Source organism: Ovis canadensis, chromosome 2 (assembly GCF_042477335.2).
Source record: "Ovis canadensis isolate MfBH-ARS-UI-01 breed Bighorn chromosome 2, ARS-UI_OviCan_v2, whole genome shotgun sequence".
In the NCBI taxonomy this organism is placed as follows: domain Eukaryota; kingdom Metazoa; phylum Chordata; class Mammalia; order Artiodactyla; family Bovidae; genus Ovis; species Ovis canadensis.
Window position 1 is genome coordinate 168,728,111 of NC_091246.1, and position 16,213 is coordinate 168,744,323.

A 16,213-nucleotide genomic window follows, 5' to 3' on the forward strand; every position below is an offset into this window, starting at 1 on the left:
GTCTGATCACTACAGCTTTCTAAATCCCAGTGAAGCAAAACCATTACATCTGAGAGGTGTGTTCAGCAAATCAATGAGATGTACCCAAACCTGCAATGTCTGCAGCAGGCATTGGTCAACAGAAAGGCCCCAGTTCTTCACAACAATGCCCCATCACACATTGCACAACCAATGCTTCTAAATTTGAATGAATTGGGCTACAATGTTTGCCTCATCAGCCATAGTCATCTGACATCTTGCCTACTGACTACCACGTCCTCCAAAATCTAAACAACTTTTTGTAGGGGAAATGCTTTCAAAACTGGCAGGAGTCAGAAAATGCTTTCCAAGAGTTCATAGAATCCTGAAGTATGGATTTTCATGCTACTGGAATAACCAACTTATTTCTTGTTGGCAAAAATGTGTTTATTGTAATGGTTCCTATTTTGATTAATAAAGAAGTGATTAAGCCTAGTTAAAATTAATTAAAACTCACGGTCTGAAACCACAGTTATGCTTGTACCAACCTATTATTTATTGAATGTTTGCATTTTATATGCACTTCCTAACATAGGAAGTATTCCTATACAGGTGTTATTCTTAGAACATACAACAAAAGAGTAGTATTATCTTTATATGAAGAAATTAAAGATATTCTGTACGCAAGTACAGAATTTGTACTTAATTTGTACAGAATTAATTTGCAATTAATCTGAAAGTATAAACCCCATTCTTTTCACATTTTGAATGTGCTACCTATCTCCATCCCATTGTGCATCTTGCCGAGTAAACAAACTCCACCTATGACTGTAGTTCAGTTGCTATTTGAACTTTGATATTTGTCACCAGAATTATGAAGAAATATCTTTGGTTGATGTGGGTGTGTGTTTAAAGGTGGGGTCACCATGTTATGTTACATTATTTTATCTCATAATTGAAGGTAAAGACAAAAAATGAAGGCTCACGCTTTTATGCCTTAACCTATTGGAGTTCAAAACTTTTCCATCATTTTCTCCTTATTTCCTATTGACTTTTCTTATCTGAATATTCATGTTTTAACTTTGAATTTTCACTTAGTGAAAACTGAGAGTTCCTGTGTATCTGTTCTGAAATCATCCTCTGCTCAGCAGTTCAACCCTTCTAGTGCCCTGTCTATATATTTTTTCCAATGTGACTGCTTGCAGTTTTTCACTAATAGCCTTGAACCCTACTCTGTCCATATTCTGGCTGCTAGCCATCAAAAACATAGCTGGGAGTGGGGGAGGGGATTGAGCTGCCATGTTAAATCGTCTCCTTCCCTCCCTCTGGGAAAGGACCTTAACCTCAAGCACTTTCAGTCAATCACAGTCCAAGAGAGAACCTTGAAAATGTTCTGCAACACTGATTGGTTCCATAAAATATGCTGGCTGGATGCAGAAGTTGAGTTTCTTTTAGCTTATTTCATAATAAAGGGCAATGCATGGGCTGTATTCATAGTAATTCAAATCTGACACAAATAATACAGCAAATAATTACAGTGACCTTTAACTCACCTCGAATTTAAACAAAGGTTAAGCTGCCCTTTACTAAAGTAAATATTTTCTGTAGTCAAATAAATGCAGACACCTTTAGAGAGGAGAATACATTGCCAAACTAAACGAATCTGAAAATGGTTACAACAGAATAATTTCAAAACATAAAGAATGCAGGACTCTTCAGCATAAACAACCTCTAGACATGCTGGCATCTGCCATTATTAATTTACCTTACAATATTTCCAATGGGTTTTCCCATATGTTTGCTGGGAACTGTTGCTTGAATTTTCTGTCCAGAAGGGCAGATATCAAAGAGAAATATTAAAAGTAAGAGAATTTAGCTCTTCTCTCCATACCCTGATTTAGTAAACAATTTATATTTTATTCCATAAAGCTGAACAAAGCCTTAAATGTTTAAGTGGTTACCATGCAGACTTAAGTCTTAAAAAATAAACCCAGAAGACAATGCTAACTGTGCAAAAGAAGCAGCTGATAAGTTTATGCACTTCTTATACCAAGGTTTAGCTGTTGGTCAGATAAGGCCCAGGTGTGTTTTTGCACATTTTAATTTGTTTAGTCTATGTCTATTTCAAATAGCACTTAAAGAAAGAAAGAAACTTGGAGGTTGACCATGTTATGTATACATCGTCTTTAATTTTAAAAGTTTATTAAAAAAATAATTACTCCCTTTCTAGGATCCAAATGCTAATGATATGTTGACTATGAAAAGCAAGTCATCAGCTTGTTACTACAACTGGTATTGCCTCTAAATTCTCCCTTCATTAAAATAAGGTCACCTGATTTAATTAGAAGTAGTCAGCACGCTTATAATATTTTTGGTCACAATTTAAATTGTATGTCTCAAATAGGGATTAAATTTACATTTAACAGGACAATAATTGTATGGTAAAAGGAAAACCAAGTTTATTTCTTTTTGTTTCTCTCATGCAGTTTTGCTAACTCTGTTATTAAGTAAAGACCCAAGATGTTCTTAGAGACATAAATTAATGGGTTTATCTTTAACTAATTTAAAAAAATGCAAAATCTCAGGTCAATAAAGCCCTCCTACATGTCTCTCCTAACTCTGACTCAGCATCTTTTTTTTTTTTTGCCCCCTGTTCCTCTTCCCCCTTTTGAAGTTATTGGAGCAATAGCACTGGTATTTCTACTTATTCAGCAAGCGGGTGAAAATCAAGGAACTGAGGCTAATCTATTATAGCCATGGAGAGTAGGTGTCTCAAAGATTGTGATCCTCTTGGGTTCTTGCTCTATAGAGAAATGTCTGACATTGACATTGATAACAATAAATGATTTTGTAAAGGGCGTGAAAATGAATTCTTAGTAAAAGTGAAAGAACTATCAAAAAATACTGGATACCTAATATTGTTTGAATTCTTTCACATCTTCACTGTTTTATTATTCAACACTTGATAAGAAATCTTGTTCCTCTATAATTTAAGAGTTTTACATTTTCTTGCAATTCCTAACTTACTGATTGTTCCTCTCTTGGTCTCTCCCTTTGAGGTAGGAGAAATTACCCATTCTCCCCCCGACCTCAATATTTCTGACAACCTTCCTCCTCCTTTTTGGAAATTTCCTATTTGGAAACTTTATTTCAGGACAAAGTTCTGTAGTGCACTAATGGACAGCTAGAGACAATGTATAAGGGGGGAACACAAATTTGAATCAGGAGATGGGAAAATATGTACTATCATTCAGTAAGGCATGGTGCTTCTGTATAAGTTTTGAGTTTGAAGGAAGATAGTCCCATTAAGTTTAGACCTCTGACCCTGATAAAAATTAATATATATCAGTTCTTAGAAAGTTCTTTCTCTTTGTACTCAAAAACACCTACCTATGAGATGTTGTCCTTCTTATTGAGAACAAAGTACATAACCAAATTTTAAAGTATTAACTACCTTGGTTTCTCAAAAATGGAGATCATAGAATTAAACTTGTACTTTTAGAATTGTCTTTTTATTCTTTTGAACATTAGGGCCTGCCTAAACTTTGAATTTACTTATTTATCTGGTGTACTGATACTTGTCTGCTGTTCTCTTCTGATTTTTTTTTCCTCTATTAATTTGAGTATGTATGTAAAGAGAAACTAATATATGTAGATAATCACAGATGTATTTCTAGTACTTTTTTGCTAAGTCTAATTTCCCTGTCTTAGGATATAGAGCTAAAATGCAATTGGGCATTTTAAAGCAATGAATACATTTGAGCACTAAATGCAATTGAGCACTAAGAAAATCTTTTCGTCCTAAGACCATTTTCTTCCATAAGTAGAATCTATACTACAGAGTAAGAGTGGGAAGACTAGGTGTATTAAAACAGCAGAGTGTCTGGAATCTATTGTATTTTGGAAAATCAGAGTTGTTTAGTTAAATTATAAGGTTCTCTGAAAAACTAATGCCATGTTTCTCAAGGATGAGTAAGGTCTATCACATTGGGCAAGTGAAAAGATTTGAAAAGAAGTAATGGGATTCTTAGGAAGTTGTTGTGTAGTCACTCAATTGTGTTTGACTCTTGTGAGACCCTGTGGACTGTAGCCCACCAGGTTACCCTGTCTATGGGATTTCCCAGGCAAGAATACTGGTTGCTGCTGCTGCTGCTAAGTTGCTTCAGTCGTGTCCAACTCTGTGCGACCCCAGAGACGGCAGCCCACCAGGCTCCCCTGTCCCTGGCATTCTCCAGGCAAGAACATTGGAGTGGGTTGCCATTTCTTTCTCCAATGCATGAAAGTGAAAAGTGAAAGTGATATTGCTCATTTGTGTCTGACTCTGAGCGACCCCATGGACTACAGCCTACCAGGCTCTTCCATCCGTGGGATTTTCCAGGCAAGAGTACTGGAGTTGGGTGCCATTGCCTTCTCCCAAGAATACTGGAGTGGGTTACTATTTCCTTCTCCAGGGAATCTTTCCAACCCAGAGATCAAACTGGTGTCTCCTGCATTGTAGGCAGATTCTTTACCACTGAGCCACCAAGGAAGCCCTCTCATGAAGTTAGGGTCCGTTAAATGAAGTGAAAGAGAGTTTGTTTCACCATAAAGAAGGAATAGTATAATCAGTAAGGGAAAACTGACCAACAATGAAAAATGTAATAAGAGAACAAAAGACAGTCAGTGGATCTAGACAGTCAGTGGATCTGATCAAAACAGCCAGGAAACCCAACCGGAAAGGTAATTGTGAATCTACAGTTACAACAGGTCTAAATTTCCAAGATATCGGAGGATATCAGAGAGTATGGCTGCCACATGTGCCAGGAACTTGAAGCCGTAGGGAATAGGATATGGGAATGAGAATAGAAAATTCCAGTTTTGTTGAAACTATATGTATACTAGAGGGATGGTAGCTGGTTGGAATTAATAGAATACTTAAATGTGGGGCAGCAGTTGTGAGCCATAGGGACGCACATAGGAAGTGAAAAAAGAAGGGATCAAAATGCTTTGTTTAATGCAGTGATGTAAATATCATTGAAAATGAGATACTACCAATGAAGTGAACACCTTAGGAAGAGATTGGTGGAAAAGACTCTCTGGGCTAAAAATAAAATATTTTTGCATATCCTCAGAAGGCTACTTCCCCTTCCCAGAGTTACCTGCAATCTTCTTGTCATCATTCAAAATGTTATTAAGGGATTTTCTATATATATTCATGGGAACCTTTTCTCATGCTCTAAGAAAGAATCATGTTCTTCTTTCTCTTACCTCTGTGTTTTGTATATATTTTTAATACTACTTAGCATAGCATCGTATAACTATTTAAAAACCTGTTTGTTTTCTTTGCTAGATAGGAAACCCATTAAGAACAGGCTAATTTTTAAAAAGTTTTTATTCAGTTTTGTAAGCTACCAAGTATCTAGCACCATATTTGACAGTGTTTAATATATCAAGTGAATATATTAAATATAATAATAAATATGGATTTATATTGATATAAAAATTTATATGGATATAAATAAATATCAAATGGAATTTAATTTTAAAATTGTCCTGACTTTAACTAAAGTTTTGACCAAAAGTTTACTGATATTTGGGATGGGTGAATCTGTCAATAGGGGCAGGAGATGTTTCCTTTTGGGGGGCTTATCTATGAACAAGAAGAAGGAAATAGTATGTTTTGACAAGGGCCCCTAAAAATCACATGTGATATTGTGTTTCTAGTGTAGTTTGTCACTTCACTGCTAAGAGTTACTAGAGAGGAGGTGGCCAGACCATTTGTGTGAGAGGAAAGGTTCTTCTGTTGCTGGAAAATATGAAGACCCTTGCAATATTTTCTTTTCTCTGACCTCACTTCTTTGTAAAGCTCCATTTCTCTTGATTATCTAGCATAGTTTATCTCACACATGATGGAAATAAATTTTACAAAAAATTTTTTTTCACTCTTTACTGTGGCTGCTATGAAGCTTAATGAAGAGTTGTTATCTCATCTTATATAATTTCTTTTATTGATTTTTCTTAATTTTAAAATTAAGGACAAAATATCTTTATATCCTTTGCTTCTTTATATTACCTCTCCCTAGAATTCTTATGATTTTAGTCCTTTTCCCTTCACCTCAATTACTTTATCATATTATTGCATGATTTTTTTAATAACTATCTCAAATACATCTGGGAACAAGGCAGGATATAAAGTAATTAATAAGTAAAATAAATCCAGGCACGTTAGCCCCACATACTACCTGCCTGCCAATACCACATAATACAAACCACATTGCACTGTTTAGAATGAATGAAAGCAAAGGTCTCGAGTTGGTGGCTAACAGGCAAAATCCTGCCTGCTGACATGTTTTGTTTGGCCCACACAGTGTGTTTAAAATACGAATTACTTGCCAACCTTTAAGAATCAGGAAATTTTACATGAAATTTCAGTTTTTCTTAAAGGGGCCTGTATTCCATGACACAATGCCTGAGTGTGGTAGCTGCTACTTCTCTAGTCTGTCCAGGCCCTGATACTCTGTTTTACTTCTGCTATACTTCGCATGGTCCTGTTGCAACTGTTTATAGGACCTGCTAGACACTATAAAGACTTAGCTTGGGGTTCCTGCATAAATAAGATGAGCAATTTACTTAAATAAGTCAGCATTATTCACTAGCATTTTTTTCTATTAATAAAATAATAGCGGGCATTTTTATTATTCACTTTGCTTCTTTCTAACATGAACGAACTCACTGATATTTTGCAGCTTAAACCAGAAAAGTAGCCTACTTGTTTATGATATTTCTATCCATATATTATAACTCAACCAATCAGGGGATTAATATTCAGGACACCTTAACCATTCTAGATTCTAGTCCTGAATCTAGAAATAAGGCTCGACCTTGCAAAGCTATCAGAAACCACTGCCTTTTAGTCATGCATTGTAAATCTTTTGACCTCAATGAGGTCCTAGTGACACTTACTTATCATAATATCTTAACAAGCTTGACTGTCTTTTCTTCAGTCCAGCTGCTGCTGCTAAGTCGCTTCAGTCATGTCTGACTCTGTGCGACCACATAGATGGCAGCCCACCAGGCTCCCCTGTCCCTGGGATTCTCCAGGCAAGAACACTGGAGTGAGTTGCCATTTCCTTCTCCAATGCATGAAAGTGAAAAGTGAAAGTGAAGTCGCTCAGTTGTGTTCGACTCTTAGCAACCCCATGGACTGCAGCCCACCAGGCTCCTCTGTCCATGGGATTTTCCAGGCAAGAGTACTAGAGTGGGGTGCCTTTGCCTTCAGAGAAGAGTACAAATATTGTTAAAGAGAAGCAAAGTTGTAAAAGGAAAAGTGATAAAACTGACATTGATGCTTGAAGGAGACTCCTTCCTACGAAAAGGACAAAAAGTAAAACAAAACATACAAACTCTAAAAATTTAGAATTTTTTACTTGGTGAAATTTAACTATTTACATCAATGCTCAGTTATGTTTATACCTTCTGCATAAAAAAAGATTATTGCTTTATTGTTTAGTCGCTAAGTCATGTTCAACTCTTTGTGACCTCATGGACTATAGCCGGCAAGGCTCCTCTGTCCATGGGATTTCCCAGACAAGAATACTGGAGTGAGTCGCCATTTCATTCTACAGGGGGTCTTCCTGACCCAAGGATCAAACCTGTATCTTCTGCTTTGGCAGGCAGGTTCTTTACCCCTGAGCCACCAGGGAAGCCTGTTAGATGGGGGAGCTTCCATTATCACCCAGCTTTAGTAATGTGCTAGAGCTGGCTCATTCTTGGCTCATGACAGGAAAGAGTGTGTGTCTTTTTCCAACTTTGTACTCACTGAAATCACATTTTTTGCTTGTTCCCAAAGAACTGGTTGTTAACCATTTACTAAAACATCACTGAATCAATTCCAACTAAAGCTGGCCTGACTTTCCCTCCATGGCTTCGTATGTAAATAATGCTGCTGGCCATCCTTCCACACTGAAACTCACCTTCCAAATCCTCCATTAGAAATTTCATAATTATCCATTAAAACCCTACTTTTGGTTTCAGCTCCCCTCTAAGTTCTTCTCCAAATTTAGACAGAAATAATTATTCATAATTTATATCAACATCTACCCCATCTTATTTTCCTGAAGTTTTTAATTTATCTTTGTCTAGATCATGATTTATTTCCATGAGAACAAGGACAAAGTATTTCTCTTTTTCTGATGATATATCCTTAAGGGATTCTTTCCATATAATGCCATAGTGATTATCTACTGCAAATGAAATGTAAGTTGCTGCTGAGCCTAAACCAAGTTGATCTGTTGGCAAATGAGTAAAGGAGACAACTAACCCTTCATTCTTTGCATTGTACTATCATTTATTAAAGGCAAGAAATCAAAGACAAAGGTGTAAGACAGGGACATGGGAGACTAAGTTCTCCAATCTGGCAAAGGGGGAAGGCACTTTTATTAAAGACTGAAGGTGTATTTTTCTTTGACTCTATAAGGGAAAACTGGCATATCTGGTCGTGTATATGAAAGTATCTGATACTTGGTAGTTATTTTAGAGAGAACATGATTGGGAGTATTGTCCCTTAGCAACACCGAATGATTATCCCTTATCCTTTCATAGTAATTTCCAAACCTATAGCAACCTAAAGTTCCTGTGCACTCTGCACAAGTTGTGTGTGACAAGTCACCATTATTTAATAGAGTCTAATAGTCCCCAAGTCTCATAATTTGTATCATTTAAACACTCTCATGTCAGTAACTGTAGGCTAAATTTGTATCCAAGTCATTTTCATCCCCAGAAGTTAAATGCGATTCCGGCAAAAATATAGCTTTTACATTATTTGGTGTTTTTATTATTAAATAATTATGTTCAAGGAGCTTCATTGCTTGTTATAAGCTTAGGATGTGAGGAAAATTCCAAAGCAAAGGCTGCATCAGTTTGTAGACATTGTTTTGTCATAGCCAAGTTGTTTTTTCTTTGAATGCTCTTTGATTTCCTCCCCCAAGAGAATGAAAGTCCATTCAGTAGCATCAAAGTGTGGATGTTGTCCATAGCGATCTGGATGGGAATCAGTAGCAGGGAGCTGGCCTCACTGTCTATGGTTCAAGGGAGGATGTCACTCTTTAGAGACTGTGAGCAATAGGGAAGCAGGGGAAGTTTCTGAATGACCGCACAGCAAGAGATGAGCGGTCAGTACTGTAATAATGGTTTACGTTGGCAGAACTCCACTTCTGGGGTGGTCCATAGTGACATTGTCAAGAATCTCTTTCATTAGTACTGTGAATACTACAGGGACACACTGGTTGAAAGGTGAAAAGTTGGAAACACTGCTGTTTTTCATGGCTGGGGATAAGGAGAGTCTATTGAGGAGTTACAAGAAGCTATTTTTGAAAGAAAACACAAAATGCCAACTCAATTTTAACTATCAAATTCACTGTGGTACAGACTTTTGATTAACAAACTACCCTCTCTCTCCTGTTAGAAATGTGGTTTCCTTTTGGCAGTGTGGTTTTTTGCTAGGAAATCTCCATTTACTGAGGTTGAGAGGTTAATGGTTTAGGCTACAGGTAGCAACAATTATCCAAACTGGAGAGCAAATTGTCTAAAACAACTGACATGCATTTTATCAAGTTTATTGATTAAGGTTTTGTGTTCTTTCTATTACAGAACTGAAGATTCAGTCCTTGTAATCTAACAACCAGAACCTGGCATGTTACACACTCTCTCACACACACGCACACCTTCCTTTGAATCCTTTACATAGTAATGTTAACAACGTTAGTCACTTAATATCTACTATTGCAAGGGTTCTTTTTATTCTTTCACATATATCTTAGGGAAAATATAGGAACAGTTGGTAAGTTGAACAGGCACGACCAAGAGCAGTTTAAATTAATAGAAAGCTTTCTGTTTTACGAGTAATTTACATTCAATGTGATGTCAATTCTAGCAAATATGGAAAAAGAAAGATCTAAAATTGTTTGACTGCTTCATGAATGTATAAGCTCATCTTTCCACATTTGATTGACTGACATTTTAGTAGCACAAAACTTAATGATAAGACATTTTAAAATGTAATACATAACAGTATCAGAAAAATGCTTATTTCATGTCAGCATTATATTTCAAGTAATAGTGGATATGTGCTTTATCTGAAGGTTTTTTCCTGCTTATTATTCCCTGAACTTACATTTTGATTCATAATTCTATTTGGCATGTTTATTTGGATAATTTCATCCTAATTAAAATTGATTTTGTTTTTTTTAATTATAAAATAATATACAGTTATGTTAGGTAATTTGCAAATACAAAAATATAAAGAAACCCATAACATTTTATCGTTTATCTTTCCCAGCTTATGTCTATGTATTTTAATTTTTCTACTCATAAATATGTATTTTATGTATACAAAATAGATATTCATTGCAAATATTCAAACATTACAAAAACTTATCCTGGAAAAATAAATATTGCTAAACGTTTTAATTTCAGAGCTGCCGCTGCTGCTGGTAAGTTGCTTCAGTTGTATCCGACTTTGTGTGACACCATAGATGGCAGCCCACCAGGCTCCCCCATCCCTGGGATTCTCCAGGCAAGAACACTGGAGTGGGTTGCCATTTCCTTCTCCAATGCATGAAAGTGAAAAGTGAAAGTGAAGTTGCTTAGTCCTGTCTGACTCGTAGCGACCCCACGGACTGCAGCCTACCCGGCTCCTCTGTCCATGAGATTTTCCAGGCAAGAGTATTGGAGTGGATTGCCATTGCCTTTTCCAATTTCAGGGCTAATAAATGTTAATTACAGATTTTCCCATGAATTAAAAGCACATAACAAGATACAAGTTATTTTTAAGTAAAGGAGTGGATCTATGTCCTTTCAAAACATTTTTTTCCCTTAAAAATAAAATATATAGACTTCTAGATAAGTATATTCTATGTATATTTTTAACATATTGAATCATAGTTACTTATAAACTTATATGCATCTTTTTTTTCCTTACAACTAATTTGGGATGAACATGTACACAGTGCTATATTTTAAATGGATCACCAAGGACCCACTGTATAGCACATGGAACTTTGCTCATTTTTATGTGACAGCCTGGGAGGGAGGAGAGTTTGGGAGAAAATGGATACACCTACATGCACGGCTAAGTCCCTTTGCTGTTCACCTGACACTGTCACAACATTGTTAATCAGCTATACCCTAATACAAAATAAAAAGTTAAAAAAAATTATAGCTAGAACAATTTCTCATCTTTATTTAAACTTTTCATTCTTTTAAACTTTGTAATAGGCCATTGCACTATTTAGGAATAAGTATCTTCATAATTTTAATATCAGTTTGAATGCCTTTCATCATCCTCATCCCTTTTTCCTTCTTATTGAATTGTATCAATGGGAAACATTAGACCAAAGGACATAGAAATTTTCAGACTCTTGTTTTATATTAAGTAATTACTTGATACAAACTTTATACTGAAGTGTATATGAGTACTTGTTTCCTGAAATTTCATACTTACATGGTCTTACTGTTGTTTCCCTTTTTAATTTGCACTCAGTTGTAGAAAAGAAATGCCTTCTTGCTAAGAGTTTCATTCTAATCCTCACCAAAATTTACTGTTATTTCCAAAACATTATTGAATGACTTAATATGGGGTAAAAGTGTGGCAGCTAGAAAACTAACAGTGAAAAATTATTCCCAGATTAGTCCTGCAGCTTTTGAGAACATAATTATAAGAATTTACAATTATAACAATTATATGGAGAAATTTAGAGTGTTTGCTTAAATAATTGCCACAGAGTAAATAAGCATAAATGGTAGCATTACAACTAATATGTGTTAAAATGTAACACGAAGTGGCCTGACTCTTGAGAGGTAAGGCTTTGAAGGAAAGCCTTTGAAGGATGCTGTAAAATTGGTTCCCATAATGATCTGAAAGTTAGCTTAGATGATCTCTGGTTTAGTTATGAAGTCCTCCACAGGCTTTTTCCAGATGGATGTAGGATTAAGGAAAGGAGACCTTTATTCTCATTGTCATGTCCAAGTTATCTGAATTTTGTTGCTAGCCAGCTGCCTTTTGCCTTGATTTTAAAAGTATAGGAATCTCAGCCTCAGTCTTCAGTGTGAACTCAGTAACAAAAACATGAATAAGATTTTCTGAAATTTCTGGGATGCATTTTTGCATACACTGCCCCCAGATTTGTTCACATTTATAGATACTACATAAGATAGTACTAGATTGCAGACTCCTGGAAGACAGAAGCCATGTTTGGTTACTCATTACATGGCATCACATATATAGTTGATATAACATGCTTATTTAAGTCAATGAGTAAATGGGTAAATGTGTGAACGGAGGGTGAATGAATTCTATTAACTAATAAGGTGGTGCTCTACTGAGGTTTCTCTATTGGTCTAAAACCTTTTGGAATATCCTGACTAGATCATCTGATTAGTATATAAAAACTTAGGAAGTTGCCTAAGGCATAGCATATTTATATTCCTTTCCTGTCCTGTGACTGAGTCTAGAAGCTCCTGTGAGGAAGTCCTGGGATCTGTCTTAGTCAAACTTATTAATATAAAGAAAAAATCAAGGCTTACATTGGTACTTCTTATACTTTCTCTCTCGCTTCCCTTCTCATGTTTTGAATCTAGGTGGCAATCTCCTTATGCTGCCTCTCTGTCATTGAAACATTCTCTGGGGAAAAAATCTGGAAATATCAGTTTATTATGGGTACAAATGACTGATAAGGTGAAGGGTTTGTCCCAGAGCTATTATTGCCATTAACAGCTTTTTTTTTTTTTTCTTGTTTGCCTTGTGCCAGTGTATAGAGTCCTTATGCTGAAGTCCTGGCATTCATGACTTGTGGTGAGGAAGTCTTGGAGTTCAGAGACTTAACTGATGTAAATTTTTGACCTTCTCTCTGTTCCTTTATGGGTCTGGAGCTGATTTCAGATCGTATAGCCCTGCCTTATGCTTTTTCATCCTGTATCTTATCGTCCTTGTTGGTTGCTCAGTCATGTCTAACTGAGAACCCGTGGACTGTAGCCTGCCAGGCTCCCCTGTAAATGGAATTGTCCGGGCAAGAATACTGGAGTGGGTAGCCATTCCTTTCTCCAGGGGATCTTCCCTACCCAGGAATTGAATCCAGGTCTTCTGAACTGTACACAGATTCTTTACTGTCTGAGTTACCATGCTGTTTCTGTCACGTATTCTATCCTCCTCGTACTTCTCCAAATCTCATCTCTATTACTGAGTTCCCTCTCCCTGGGGGTGCATAATAGGCTTTGCTTTTGTTTTCATTTCCATGAGATTTCATAGGGGGCTAGTACTCCTCTTACTATTATTAATATTAATTTAACTTAAAGATGGATTGCAAAGATCCCCTAGAGAAGGGAAAGGCTACCCACTCCAGTATTCTGGCCAGAGAATTCCATGGACTGTATAGTCCATGGGGTTGCAAAGAGTCAGACACAACTGAGTGACTTTCACTTTCACTTTAAATATGAATCTTAGGCATGAGTATAAGGCAGGCTAAGATGAAATTATTTCTAGGGATTCTAGACTGGCCTTTGGTATGAACTCAGTACTACACTGGAAGAAAGTATTTGAGTTGAAGTGATAAGATAATCTTTTGAAATCATAGAACTTTAGAAGTGGCAGTGACTTTAGAAATCATCTTGTCTGTTTATTTTATTGTTTTTTTTTTTAATTTTAAAGATGATCAATGGTATGCATGAGTGAAACACTGGGCACAGTGGACTGTGTGAGCACTAAATGTGAACAACATCAACAAAAAATGGTGAATGACTCTTCTGGCCATGCCTAAATGTGATATTAAGTTACAACTCCCATGAAATAGTGAAAATCACCTTGTCCTCTTTATAAATGTTGGATGAATCAATGGCTCACAAATATTGGATGAAATGAGAAACACAAGAATAGTACTACAAAAAACATAGAAGATGATTATTATTAATAGTTGAAATTTTGTAGAACTTTGTGAAGCCCAATGTATGTTTTCTAGGTTTTATAGTCTGAGTGCAATTTACCTGAAATCCCTCAGTAGAATCACATTGTTAGATTTGTGTGTCTTGGGTTGATGTTTTCTGTGTTTGCATCCCAGTAGATTCCACCCACCACCCCTGCCATTGGTTCTGTAAGTAGACAGATGATAGAGTAATATTTGTTCTGTCATGTTAATACATTTAATATATTAAAAAATGAATTTAAAAGTTAAGATTTATGAATCATTCAGAAAAAGCTGTTGTCCATACAAAGATAGTTCAGCTGGCCTTTGTTGAGTTTGGTCTTCCTGCTTTACTCAGTCTGTGTTAAAGACAACCCAAGTCATCAGTATTTTCTGGGTTACTGGTAGGTTGTTCATAATAGTGCCCTTTCCTTCCACTGAGGTACTATATCAACTGCTTCTCTTTCAGAGATGGTATGTGATGTAGCTATATATAAAATGCAATATGCTATATTGTAAATATATTTGGGATTCCATCGTTTCAAAAGAAACAGCTTGATATTTATTAATGCAAATTGTTCTGCAATTAAGACTTTCTGAACACTAAAAGACAATCTGAATTTACCAAAAAAGGGAAAAAAAGGAAGGAAGAACTAATTGAGTTGTTCTCTCTAGTTTGTGTGATAACATTCCATGGGTCTCTGGGCCCCAACTAAGGTAAACTGAAATAAGGATTACTGACTATTGCAAAGGCTAATTTACAGAAACCACATGAGGAGTTCCTGAGCACAGCCCAGATAACAAAAATATTATCCACGTTGTTTACAGTGGAGTTAGTCAGTTTATTAGTTGGAGTGCTTCATTATGTATAAAAGATGCCAGTGATAGTCTCCTAGTCAAAATAAACAGGCATAAAGTATTCCACATATACAATTTGTGGTGAATAGTTACTTTGCTATTTATTTAATAATTGACCATAAATGGAGTCAAAGTGCAAAGGGAAAAACTAAAAAAGCAGTCCACTAAGGGCTTTTTGAAAGATTGATAAATAATGTGGAATCTCAATTAGGCTGTAGAAGGAATGCAGATATTAAAAATTTGGTCAAGAATCTAATTAGCTGGAGGTAATTAAACAGTCTCACACGGGGTCATTAATCTTTTCCACAGACCTTTGATGTTTTGCACACTGTCTCCTAGTCATTAATAAAATTCATAACACTCCACTTTGTGCTGTTTTATCATCATGTTTTTTCTCTGTAAGAGCATAGAGCAAGTGTCATTGTATCACAAGGGCCTTACTTTAGTTAATTTCTTTTCCTTCCCCCATGCTTGTTAGGATTAACCATTTGATGATCCAAAGAAAAGCAAAGGAATATGTAAACTTGTCCATAACTTTAGTAAGTAGTATAATTTCATAATTTTGTCATCATTACTTTAAAAACAGATTTCTTTTGTTCCCCTTCAGATGTTTCTAAGAAATGGTAAATTACAGGAAAAGTATATTTGTCTGAAGACTTACATTCAGCTTGTAGCTTCTCAAAAAGCAGAATAGTTATTTAATTAAGGAAAACATAATAAATGGAAATTATATAACACAAACTGTACATTGAGCATGAAAAGAATAGAATATAATTTCAACAGTGCTTTATTCTGATATGTTTCAAAGTAATACCATACTTGGGACTGGTTGGATTATAAGAGACAAGAAAACACAAAGATTACATTTAGAAAATATGATTCCTGTGTTTGGAAAAATATTTTATTCATTTTCATCAATGCAATGTTTGTGGGTGTGTTATTTTATTTCAGTCTTTTAACTAAATACATTTCTGGGGAAAAAACCAAAAAACTTGTTCCACAGAATTGATTGCATTTCTAATAGAACCTGTTACTCCAAAAGCCATTGTACCTATTCCCTGGCAGACTATGTTGAATTAGCAGAGAATGCTAAAGAGATGAAGTAGTGCTGAACACTGGATGCAGGGATAATGCTCTCAAATGATGGCGTAAGACAATATATAGAACATGTTATTCATCTCAAATCACCTGAAGACTTCACAAGCATTCATTTGAGAAATCCATAGAAAGGAAGTCTGCAGCATATTAAACACACAAAAAAATGTTATTTTGTATTAATTGCTTGTTTCTGATAGGAAGGTATACAAACTAAATAAAAAACAAAACTATAGTAATTCGCCTGTTTAATAGAGTAAATCTTCCTGGCAAAAAATTACTTGTTTTCTGAATTTTAGGAATTGTTAGACACTAACTCTTAACTTCTGACATTATATTTTGTGTGGATGAAATCATGTCATATTTTCTTC

At 35.6% G+C, this 16,213-nt stretch overlaps 1 pseudogene; it reads right to left on the reverse strand.

Annotated features, from left to right (window-relative positions):
* LOC138433138 (mitochondrial adenyl nucleotide antiporter SLC25A23 pseudogene) overlaps positions 1 to 16,213 on the reverse strand; it is a 169,370-nt pseudogene that overhangs the window by 104,412 nt on the left and 48,745 nt on the right.